General features: G+C 42.2%; 1 pseudogene; it reads right to left on the minus strand.

The window, feature by feature from the left end:
* Window positions 1-2,150: 2,150 nt before the first annotated feature.
* On the minus strand, window positions 2,151-3,532 carry LOC132518448 (TGF-beta-activated kinase 1 and MAP3K7-binding protein 2-like; annotated as a pseudogene).
* Window positions 3,533-12,161: the final 8,629 nt, after the last annotated feature.

Below are 12,161 nucleotides of genomic sequence, written 5' to 3' on the forward strand. Positions count from 1 at the left end.
GTGCAGGGGTGGCAGCAGCAGCGGTGGCCCATTATATGACTTTTGATTGAATAATTTATTCCATATACATTTAAAGTAATTATTGATAGGCCAGGACCTACTAATTCCATGTAATTTGTTTCCTGGCTATTTTGTAATTCCCTTCTTCCTTTGTTTCTCTCTTCTTTTGTAAATTAATGATTTTTAGAGTGGTGTGCTTTTCTTTTCTTTTCTTTATCTTTTGTGTATCTAATGAAGGTTTTTGCTTTGTAGTTACCATGAGGCTTTCATACAACATTTTATTGATATACAGTCTATTTTATGCTGATAACAACTTCAATTGCATACAAAACTCTCTCCTTTTATTCCACACCCCAACAATTATGTTTGATGTCACAATATATGCAATTTTACATTGTGTATCAATTAACAAATTATTATAGTTGTAACTAAAAACGTACTTTTTGCTTTAACCTTTATCCTATAGTTAAGTGGTTAACAAACCACCATATTACAGTATTAAAGTATTATGAATTTGACCACATACTTACTTTTACCAGTGTGTTTTATGTTTTCATCTTACTTATTAGGTTCCTTTTATTTCAACTTGAAGGACTTTCAGCATTTTTAAAAGGCTGGTCTAGTTATTATGAGCTCCCTCATATTTTGTTTCTGAAAGTATTTCATCTTCATTTCTGAAGGACAAATTTTCTGGGCAAAGTATTCTTGATTGGCAATTTTTTCTTTTAGCACTTTAAATATATCTTCTTATTCTCTCCTAATCTGCAAGTTTCTGGTGAGGAATCTGCTGGTAGCCTCATGGGGGTTTTCTTGTATGTGAGGAACTTTATTTTTCCTGCTGCTTTGAAAATGCACTTTTTGTCTTTGATTTTAGACAATTTTAAAATAATGTGTCTTGTAGGAGATTATTTTGGGTTGACATTTAGTGGTGGGGGAGGTCTATGAGTTTCATGAACTTTGATGTCCAAATCTGTTCCCAGATTTGAGAAATTTTCAGCCAGTATTGTTTTCAATAAACGTTATGTCCCTTTCTCCCTGTCTTCTCCTTCTGGCACTCCAGTATGCATAGGTTTCTTATTTTAGTGATATCTCATTTTTCACTAGACTTTCTTCACTCTTTTTCATTCTTTTTTTTCTTTGGTCTTCTCTGAATGGATACTTTTAAATGACCTGTATTCTTCCTCATAGATTCTTTTCTCTTCTTAGTCCAATCTTTTGCTGATGTTTTCTATTGCAGGTTTTATTTCATCTTTGTATTCTTCAGTTCCTGAATTACTATTTAGTTCTTTTTAATAATTCCTGTCTCCCTGTTAAAGTTCTTATTTTGTTTGTGTATAATTTTCTTGATTTCATTGACTTGTCTTTCTGTGTTTTCCTGTAGAACACTTAGCTTCCTTAAAACAACAATTTTGAGTCCTTTATTGGGAAAATCACAGACCAAATCATGGATCTCCATTTCTTTCTTTTTGAATTTTTCTTGCTCCAACTCTGTGCTAGAATTTCTCCACTGGGCTCCCAGACTTCCACAAAGGTACCCTTCTCTGTAGGTATTTGTCAAAATTAGTGTTCTTTGAGAGAAAACAGTAGAACTCTTATTCTGCCATGGTAATGATGCTACTTCTCCTAAATTTGGGTTTGGCTTTAAATAACATAGTGAGCCTTTTGGCTCAGAAATGCCTTAGCCGTTCTCACTGCTCACAATAGACTAAGGCTGGGTGACCAAATAAGTAGAGACAGCACAAATTCAATGATCTCCTTTGCCATATTTTGTGTCTTGAGTCTTAAACAATAGAAATTTATTTTTGCACAATTCTGGAGGCTAGAAGTGTGAGATCAAATTCTTGATTGCAGGGTTGGTTTCTCCTGAGGCCCCTCTCCTTGGCTTGTAGATGGCCATCTTCTCCCTGTGTCTTCATACGGTGGTCCCTCTCTGTGTGTCTGTGTCCTCTTCTTATAAGGACATCAGTCATGTTGGATTAGGGCCCACTCTAATGACCTCATTTTAACTTAATTATCTTTTTCAAGGCACTATCTCCAAATACAGTCACATTTTGAAGTAATGGGTATTAGGTCTTCAACATATGAATTTTTATGGGACACAACACAGTCTATAACAACTAATAACATTCAATTTCCATGCTTGTATTAGTCTAGCCTCGTGTGAAAATTTGGCCTATGAGCTGCTGAATCCACTCTGTCTGTATACAACAGTCAGGAAGGTTTAGAAGACTTGAAAGTTCAGGAAGTTCAAAGATTGAAGACACCAGTTGGTAAAGCTTCAGGTCAGAAACTGCAGTTTTTAAAGGATGCTTTGTGTTGGGTTGGGAGAACACTTCTTGAGGAGAAGTTGTAGAGCGGTTGCCCATTATTTGATATTTGGAAGTATTGCAACAAATAAGTGTAGAGTCTGTGATCACTTGCTCAGACATATTTTTGGAGCCAGCAGATGGCCCACATTTTGTAGATATCAGAAGGGTGGGCTGATTCTGCATAACCTGTTCATCTTCTTCATGTCTTTAGCTGAAATATAGACTTTATGTTTAATATGGGACATTGCCCCATTAGTATTTTGGGGACTGGCAGCTATGTAAATAGTTGGCTGATTTCTAGTAAAGTCTGGCTGTCAACAAAAGAGGAAGTGCTGCAGGTTCAAAGCCCAGAAAAATGCCATTTCAAAGAATTCTTTCTTTATTTTTCAATTTTCAATTTTTAATTTATTTTTTAATACAACAGGTCAAAGAATTGTTTATTTTCAATTATTATTTTCAACTTGAAACTTCACAAAAGTTCAAGTTGAATTTCAATCTGTTTTTTGAAGGTTCTGTTGAAATATTCTGAATATTATATTGACTAATGCATAGATGATTGTGACCTATCAGATGAATGAACTCTTCATGGTTGTAGCCTAAATGGTGAGCTGATGGACACAGATGAGAATTCTGGTGGCCCTGCTGACCTGGCTGTTGGATTGTTGGGTTAAATGCAGGACAAAGGGTCCACACGTCAGGCTGGAAAGGTAGACAGACTTGTTGAGGGTGCATGCAATTAAACTGAGACACCAACCAGAATGCAGCTGGTTCTATACAGTTGTGTTAATAAAATCAATTTTCCCTCCATACTCTTATCACAGATGGAAGGATACCATCTATGTGCAAATATGTTGGAGCATTATGGTCAGCTGGGATATTTGGGGCTGAAGTTACTACAATGGGATTGAATCTGGGAGTTTGTTGAGGAAGGCTAGATTCTTTAGCTGCCTGAGTAAAATCTAAGATATGGTACAAAATTTGAAGCACCAGGTAGACTGGACATTCTAAAAACCTTAATGCCTTGGGGAACTTGAGCTGCTGCTGTCTGTGGTTCCTGCTAAAATCATTCACTATGGGACTGTCCACCTTGAAGTTGCCTGTCAATGATGCTGCATATTCAAATCCTACTTCCTTTTTCCATTTCCTTCTTGTCCATGGTGGTCATCATTCTGAGACTACATGTCTAGGTTGAGAAAAGTCATGTGATTGTGTAGACCATACATTTCAAAGCCAACTGTGACATATGGGTCTCCTCTACAAACAGGCTAGTTACTTTCCCAAGGGGAAGCCTGGATATTGTTATCCATAACATGCTCTTGGCTACTATAGCCACAGATGCTTCAGAACATTTTGCTGTAGGACCTATAAGGACCCAAAGATCAACTTGGTGGCTTTCTGAACCATTTGGATATTGTCTGATTGGACCTACTTGCACAGTGGGTAATTCTAGGCCTCGATGGAAATAGTACTTATCTTTTCAGTCAGGCATTTTCCTCTTTACCAGTCACCTTGCTGGTACTGTGGTCAAGAATAATAGTTGGGCAAGGCTGGTCCTCCTGATGCCTCTTTCCCTCCCTCTGCTTCCACACCCCATCCCACCCTCTTTCATATATATATATATATATATATATATATATATATATATATATATATATATATGTTAACATCTCATTTTACATCTCATTATTCCTATTGATTTTCTCTCATCTCATGAAGTTTTCCTGTTTCATAAGGTCTGTTTTCCCTGACTTCCTTAAGTCCTACCTTCCAATTCATCTTCTGACTGTGTATGAGTGTGTGAATGTGAGTGTGCATGAGTGCATGTGAGAGTGTGTATTGCCTCTGCTTTCTTATATCTCTATAGAGAGAAGTCTTTCCATGAAGTACCTGAGTTCCTTTGGGTTCTGTCTGGAATAAGATGGCACCTGCCCTTTTAGATTTTCTAGACTCTGATGAAAGGAGAGGGGAGATTTTAGATTTGTGTGTTTGCTTTGCCAGAAAAAAGGCCCATCTGTCACGGGTGTAGGAGTGTGTTTACTAAGGGAATTCAGGCTGGAGGTGGTCATTGGGTAGAGCTGAACTGCTGGAGCTGAACAGCTCTGTGTTTGTGACTCTCTCAATGTAGAAGGAGACCTGGGCCACTTCTATAGTGGATGCAGCCTGGGTTCTACTTACAAAGTCAGGGCCTTTAGGGAAAACCTTATTGTAAAAAGGTAATTGCAATCCCTTTCAGGAATTCAGGAAACTGATTTTATTTTATATTTCTTTCAGAGAAATATCAATGTTTATTAAAGGAAGGAAAGGCTAAATTCAGGAAATGTGGCCCTATTTACATTTGAAAAGTTGAAATGTATCATCACATCATAGTACGTCTCCCACATGTTTCAAGAATTAAATAGGAAGCATCAAATAATAGAAAACTGGTGTTCTTAGATCAAGAATAACAGGAGCAGTCATTCACCAATATTACTGAGCACTAACCAGGCACTAGCATCAAAGATGCTGAGAATACCAAAGTGAACAAGGTAGATGGAAATCCCATCCCATGGAGCTTGCAGAAAGGAAGCTATGTGACTTGTCTATGTAACAATTGAAGGCATTGTATGCACAGTAAAGGAAACCATCAATAAAACAGAAAGAAAACCCACAGAATGGGAGAAAATATTTGCAAATGAAGTGGCTGACAAGGGATTAATCTCCAAAATATAAAAACAGCTCACGCAGCTCAATATTAGAAAAACAAACAACCCAATCAAAAAATGGGCGGAAGATCTAAATAGATATTTCTCCAAAGAAGACATACAGGTGGCCAAGAGGCACATGAAAAGATGCTCAACATCACTAATTATTAGAGAAATGCAAATCAAAACTACGATGAGGTATCATCTCACACTGGTTAAAATGGCCATTATCAAAAAATCTACAAACAATAAATGCTGGAGAGGGTGTGGAGAAAAGGGAACCCTCCTACACTTTTGGTGGGACTGTAAATTGGTACAGCCACTATGGAGAACAGTATGAAGGTTCCTTAAAAAACTAAAAATAGAACTGCCATAAGATCCAGCAATCCCACTCCTGGGCATATATTCAGAGAAAACCATAATTTGAAAGGACACATGCACCCCAATATTCATTGCAGCACTATTTACAATAGCCAGGACATGGAAGCAACCTAAATGTCCATCGATGGAGGAATGGATAAGGAAGATGTGGTACATATATAACATGGAACATTACTCAACCATAAAAAAGAATGAAATAATGCCATTTGCATCCAATGGTTGGACCTAGATATTGTCATACTGAGTGAAGTAAGTCAGACAGAGAAAGACAAATATCATAAGATACTGTTTATATGTAAAATCTAAAAAAATGGTACAAAGGAACCTATTTACACAACAGAAATTGAGTCACAGATGTAGAAAACAAACTTATGGTTACTAAGGGGGAAAGGGGGGGTTAAATTGGGAGATTGGGATTGACATATACACACTACTGAATATAAAAGATAACTAATTAGAACCTACTGTATAGCACAGAGAGCTCTATTTGGTGCTCTGTAATAACCTGTATGGGAATGGAGTCTAGAAGAGTGTGGATATATGTATATGTATGGCTGATTCACTTTGCTGTACAGCAGAAACTAACACAACATTGTAAATCAGTTATATTTCAATAAAAAAATTAATTAAAAAAGAAACTTCTTTTGGACTTCTAGCCTTCAGAACTATAAGATAATAAATGTGTATTGTTTTAAACAAAAAAGCAAACCAAAAATGGTATCGTGATGGGAAAATATTCTCCTAAATGTATTGTTAAACAATAGACTTTGAACCACATAACGTAAACATAATATGATAAAGATCAATATCTTTATGAATTTTATACATATATATGTTTTATGTAGACTGTCATAAACTTTTAGCAAAAATGTCAAGGTGTTAATGTATAAATGATCAAAGAGCTTGAAGAAATGTGAAACCTCACAGAACTTGCTCACTGCCTTGACCTGCATATGACTTGCTGATATCTGGCTTTTAGTTTCTGAAGAGAATAGGCCATTGTTCAGAACCTACAGGTGAAGCCTCATATGCCTGGGTCATAAAAGGAGAGAGGTGAGAACAGCAGACAGGGAGGATAGTGGAGACGGGGCCTTCCGCAGACCACTGTTTCCAGGATGTCTCAGCTGGGTTTGGCTTTGCTTTCTGTGCTCTCTCAGCTCCTGCATCTGGCTCTAAGGGACCTGCACTCATGAGTGTCCCCATCCCAACCACTTTTCCCAGATGAGGAAGCCACAGGTTTAAAACCTGGATAGTGAATATGCCACTATCCCCTCCTGGGTCAGCTCTGGTCTTCCCCAGAGGTGGCCTGAGCCCAGTGCTACCTGCGGCTCATCCTGGCCTCCAGACATCCTTGGGCTTGTGGGCAGTAGACAGCAGTTCTCTCTGGGTGCCCTCCTGCTTCCTTCTTGGGGAGGGCTTTGTCAGGCCTCATGGGCCCCATGAAAGACCCACTGCTCCTCCTACCATGCTACTGAGTCCAAACTCATTCTGCTCACCGCATGACAGGTCAATAAATCAGGAGATGAGCTGTGTTGGGGCAAGGAATAATGACTTTATTCAGAAAGCCAGCAGACTGAGAAGATGGCAGACCAATGTCCTAGAGAACCACCCTAGTTAGAATTCAGGCTTCTTTTATGCTAAAAAGGGGAAGGCAGAGGGTGGGGGAGTTGGCTGTTGCAAACTTCTTGGTGCAGGAATCCTTTGTTCTTGAAGCTGTCCACATAGGTTTTGTCACAATGTTCTTGTAAACTTTTAACAAGACAAATGTTACTCTCTGTTCTGCAACTTTTTATCTCTATATGAATGGAAAAATGTTATACTCTTAAAGGTCAAAGCCTTAAGACTAAGCTATCCTGTATATTTTAGGCTATAGGCAACATTCTTTTTTTTTTTCTTTTAATTAACTAATTTATTTTTTGCTGGGTTGGGTCTTTGTTGTTGCGGTGAGGGGGGGCTATTATGTGTTGCAGTGTGAGGGCCTCTTATTGTGGTGGCTTCTCTGTTACAGAGCATAGGCTCTAGGTGTGCAAGCTTCAGTAGTTGTGGCATGTGGGCTCAGTAGTTGTGGCTTATGGGCTCTAGAGCGCAGGCTCAGTAGTTGTGGCACACAGGCTTAGTTGCTCTGCAGCATGTGGGATCTTCCCGGACCAGGGCTTGAACCCATGTCTCCTGCACTGGCAGGCAGATTCTTAACCACTGCACCACCAGGGAAGTCCTAGGCAACATTCTTAACTCAAAGCAAAAGCAATAGAATACAAAGTTTAAAGTAAAAGAAACAGATCTAATATGGAGTGAGAGTTGTTCTTTCCTGTTACAACCAGGCTTAGCTATTCTTGGGCAGTGCCCGGGCTGGGTGAGAATCCTCCTTATGGTGTCCCTCATCTCCAGGGAACCTCCTCACCTGCTTCCCTCTCCTTTTTCCCTCTCACCCTCCCTCTTTGAAGATAAGGTCTGTGCTTATTCATGTTGCTTAGCATTTCAGACACAAAATAGTTGCTTAATAAATGATAACATTAGCTGCTCGGTGAAACAGGCACCGTTTGCTCTAAGTGCAGTATATATGTTAATTCATGTAAGCTTCACAACCACCCCATGAGATCACTCCCATATTATCTTTATTTTATAATTGAGGAAACTGAGGCACAGAGAGGTTGAGTCACTAGACTAGGGTCACACAGCAGAACCAGGATGTAAACCCAGATTGTCTGACTCTGAGGTCCTTAGACCAGGAAGTAGGATGGTCTCTGATCTTCCTTAACACTGTGGACTCGGGGAGTGGTGAGGGATAAGCAAGAGTCACACCTGGGCCTCCCACTCTCATTCCACTCCGCACCAGCCTCATGGCCAGCAGATAGAGACAGGGCTTCTAAGGGCAAATCTCTTGACACCAAAAGCAACAAAAGTGAAAAAGCACCCTGGATGACTCTAGAAAGTATAAAGTCAAACAGGTCCCAGGTGGCAGCCCTGGAACTCCATCCATCTATCCCCTACTGCTTGGTTGGGTTCTCCACCATGTTGAAACTCTGATCTTTTGGCAGGTTCCAGCTGCCTCACGCAGATGGCCTCCTCTCTGGGATTTTAACATGTTCACTTCAGCATTTTCCTCATCAAAGGACCAGATGATACCTCGGATATCCCCCGAGATTGGAGAAAGAGAAGAAGCCAGAAAATAAAGAATGAGAGCAAGGGCAGTAATGGGAAGAAGGGCAGGCTGGTGAGGAGGCATCTGAGGGCTGAGACTGTGTTTACATCTCACTTGACTATGACGATGGCTTCTCATGCATGGGGTGATGGTCAAACCCGGGTGCCATTTGCCCTGAGGCTCGAGCTCTGGGGGCAGTGGCCATTTGTCTTGCATCACTGTGACCACACCACCCCCGTGCTGCCTGACTGCACACGGTGGTCAGCAAGGGGCTTAGGGCTGGGTCCAGGGGTAATTCTTCACAGAGGGTCACACACTGGAGCAAAGACACCACACAGCAAGACAATGCCAAGAAAGAACAAGGTGAGTTGACACCCAGTGTCCCAAGCCTCTGGTCACACCGAGCATCCTTGAGCAACGCAGAGCTAGAAACCAGGAAGGTGGACAGGATGTTCGATTCCTGCTGAAGCTGTCCCTCCCCCCAGAACAATGCCCACTCTCTCTGCCTGCACCTTGTGTTGTCAGAAGCCCCATTCCTCTGTAGCTTCTGTCTCCACCTGCCCTGGGCATTTCTGTCTCAAATCTTGAAGGCTTAACCAGGGTCAGGGTGCTAGCCCCTCACTGAACACAAAGGGTAGAATCCAGCCCAAGTGAAAATAGAGGGTCAACTCCTCTTGGTCAGTCACTGACTGGGCTGGTCCCCATGCTCTGTTCCTCCCTCCACCTCTCCTCCAGCCCTTCTTCAGGGTCTAGTTTTTATTTGGAATGGGACATAGTCACTGTCCCTGTTCCCTTCCTTAGTGCTCAGCCTTGTGGGGAATCCAGGCTTCCACTACAAACTCCGAACGAGCATCAGCACTTCACCACCCAGCCCTTGTCGGTCTCAGCTCCGACAAGTCAGGTGCCTCTTGGGATGGACCACAGTACTCCCCCTGTCTCTCTGACTCAGACCACTGAGGACTTGTGGCTCAGGTGCCCAGTTCCTCTGACCAGAAGAAATCTCTCAAGATAGGAAAGACTTTATCCCAGGAAGGGGTTTCTTGGGGTTCACTGTGGGCCAGGACCTCCCCTCCAGCCTGAGGCTCCCACAGCATGTCTGGATAAAGGGGTTGCCACCTTCCCTTCACTGGCCTTGTAAGAGAGGCCGCCCTGTAGCCATGCAACCAACTGGTCTGGTTTGGAGACTTTGACCCCTGGAACAGTCCAGGGACCTAGTCAGGAAGCAAATGCTCCATAAGAAATGCTGACTGATCTGTGAGAGTAAAGAGAACAAACAAGGAGATACTAGTTGATGCTGGTATCAACAGCTGTTCTCAGTACAGTGGGCTCATGTCACCCTCACACCAAACTAACCTAAGAAGTGGGGTTCGGTCTTATCCTCACTTTCCAGAGGGGGAAACTGAGGGCGAAAGAGGTGGGTGAGTGGCTCCCACATGTGTATGCTTAGCCCAGCACATGGCAGGGAGAAAAGGGAGTGGGTCCCTCTCAAAACTGTGCCCAGGAGCTGAGCTGATAGGAGGGGGATAATTTCTCATGACATGGTTTTTATCTGGGACATTGTACATAATATCATTTCTGGTAACAAGAATGAGCACAGCTGACTTGAGAGAGTGGGCTCTCTGCAAGGAGGCTGGCGGGATGATTCTGAAACCAAGGGTGAGTGGGGGCCACAACTCAAAGATAGTGAACACCTGGACACTCCCATGCTTTAGGAGTTCCGCCCAGGAATGGTGTGCCCTATGGCACCCTCCCACAGTAACCACAGCCCTGAAGGGTTTGCTGAGGACCCACCCTGAGAAGCAGGACATTGGCACAGAGTCAGGTGGTCCCAGGCCTTGCTTTGTCCTCCTGGAGTTGAGAGATGGGGCCAAGGTTCTCCATCAGTGATGACAAAACTGGCTCATTTCACCCAACCATCTCTGCTTTCCTGAGCCTGGCCTGTGCTTCAAGTTCCAGGCCCCACTGTGAGCCAGGCCGAGTGGGTGGCCAGCATCATTGAATGACAGCGGTAGTTGGATTTAACTGGTGAACTTCTAATCCCAGACCACACTATAAGTTTGGTCTCCCAGCCTCACACTTTCTCTGCCAGAAATTATCCTTGTCTCCAGCACCTCAGTTGGTCAGGAATTCATAAGCAAGTAGCATGAGGAGAAAGGGAAAAGTTTGATGGGCAGAGGAAATAAGAGAATCATAAAATGTACAGCTTTGAGCTACACCTTCTTCTTGGGCATTAGGGCAGAGCTCTGCTTTGGGAGGCAGACGGTGCGTTTACTATTTCCAGAAGTGAGGTGGCAACCGTCTGTGACAGGGGGCCCAGGCAGCCTGGTGGAACTATGGACCCCTTCTCATGAAAACAATTAAACCACATAGGATTTTTTTTTTAACATCTTTATTGGAGTATAATTGCTTTGCAGTGGTGTGTTAGTTTCTGCTTTATAACAAAGTGAATCAGCTATACATATACATACATCCCCATATCTCCTCCCTCTTGCGTCTGCCTCCCACCCTCCCTATCCCACCCCTCCAGGTGGTCACAAAGCACGGAGCTGATCTCCCTGTGCTATGCAGCTGTTTCCCACTAGCTATCTATTTTACATTTGGTAGTATATATAAGTCCATGCCACTCTCTCCCTTCGTCCCAACTTCCCCTTCCCCTTCCCCATGTCCTCAAGTCCATTCTCTACATCTGCGTCTTTATTCCCGTCCTGCCCCTAGGTTCTTCAGAACCTTTTTTATTTTTATTTTTATTTTTTAGATTCCATATATAACCACATAGGATTATAATTACAGTTGACCCTTGAACAACATAGGGGTTAGGGTGCTGCCTCTCCGTGCAAAACTTTGCCTACAATTTATAGTTGGTCATCTCTATATGCGATTCCTCCCTATCCTTAGTTCTTCCGTATCCACTCTTCCATATCCATGGATTCAATCAACTGCTGATCATGTAGCAAGTACTATTGAAAAAAATTCTCATATAGGTGGACCTGTGCAGTTCAAACCCCTGCTGTTCAAGGGTCAACTGTACATTGAAATACAGTTATATAACTCTACTAATGTATGGAATAGTAGGCAATATGCTTCTTTGTTAATGTATCAGACACCAGGCTCCAGCAGGGGACTGATAAGGACATAATCTGGAAGTAGTCGATGAAGGCAAAGAATACTCTATGTCTGCAGATGTCATGTGATAGGAAAACCTCAGAAATTTCTAAGGGTGGGTGGTTTTGCTGTGGTTTGTGGACTCCATTTATGGAAGGAAAGGCTAAATTTCAGTTAGAGGATAGTGAAAAAAGAGGCAATCCTTCTTCCTATCCAAGCATGGGAAGACCCTGTGTTGCACCTTACAGCTCCAGAGTCCAAGACTTTGGGGGTTTCTGGGCATCTGGTCAACCAGAATGAGGTTAGAGGTCGTTCTTAAACAGGTTTCGTATATATATTTTTGTCTCTAAGACTATTTAGTTCAGCTTATGATAATTATGGAAGTTGAGACTTGGAATTCAGAGTGTGAAATAGGTTTTGTCATTTCCTGAAAACCTGCCTTCAGGAAGGAAAAGGTAGAGGGGCCCCAACTACTCCTTGGTCCTTACACTGTGATGTTTCAGACTTTTTCTCGGACCCCTGGGAGGACGAGTCTGAAGGTAAGTG

The sequence above is a fragment of the Lagenorhynchus albirostris genome, chromosome 3, assembly GCF_949774975.1.
Source record: "Lagenorhynchus albirostris chromosome 3, mLagAlb1.1, whole genome shotgun sequence".
In the NCBI taxonomy this organism is placed as follows: Eukaryota; Metazoa; Chordata; class Mammalia; order Artiodactyla; family Delphinidae; genus Lagenorhynchus; species Lagenorhynchus albirostris.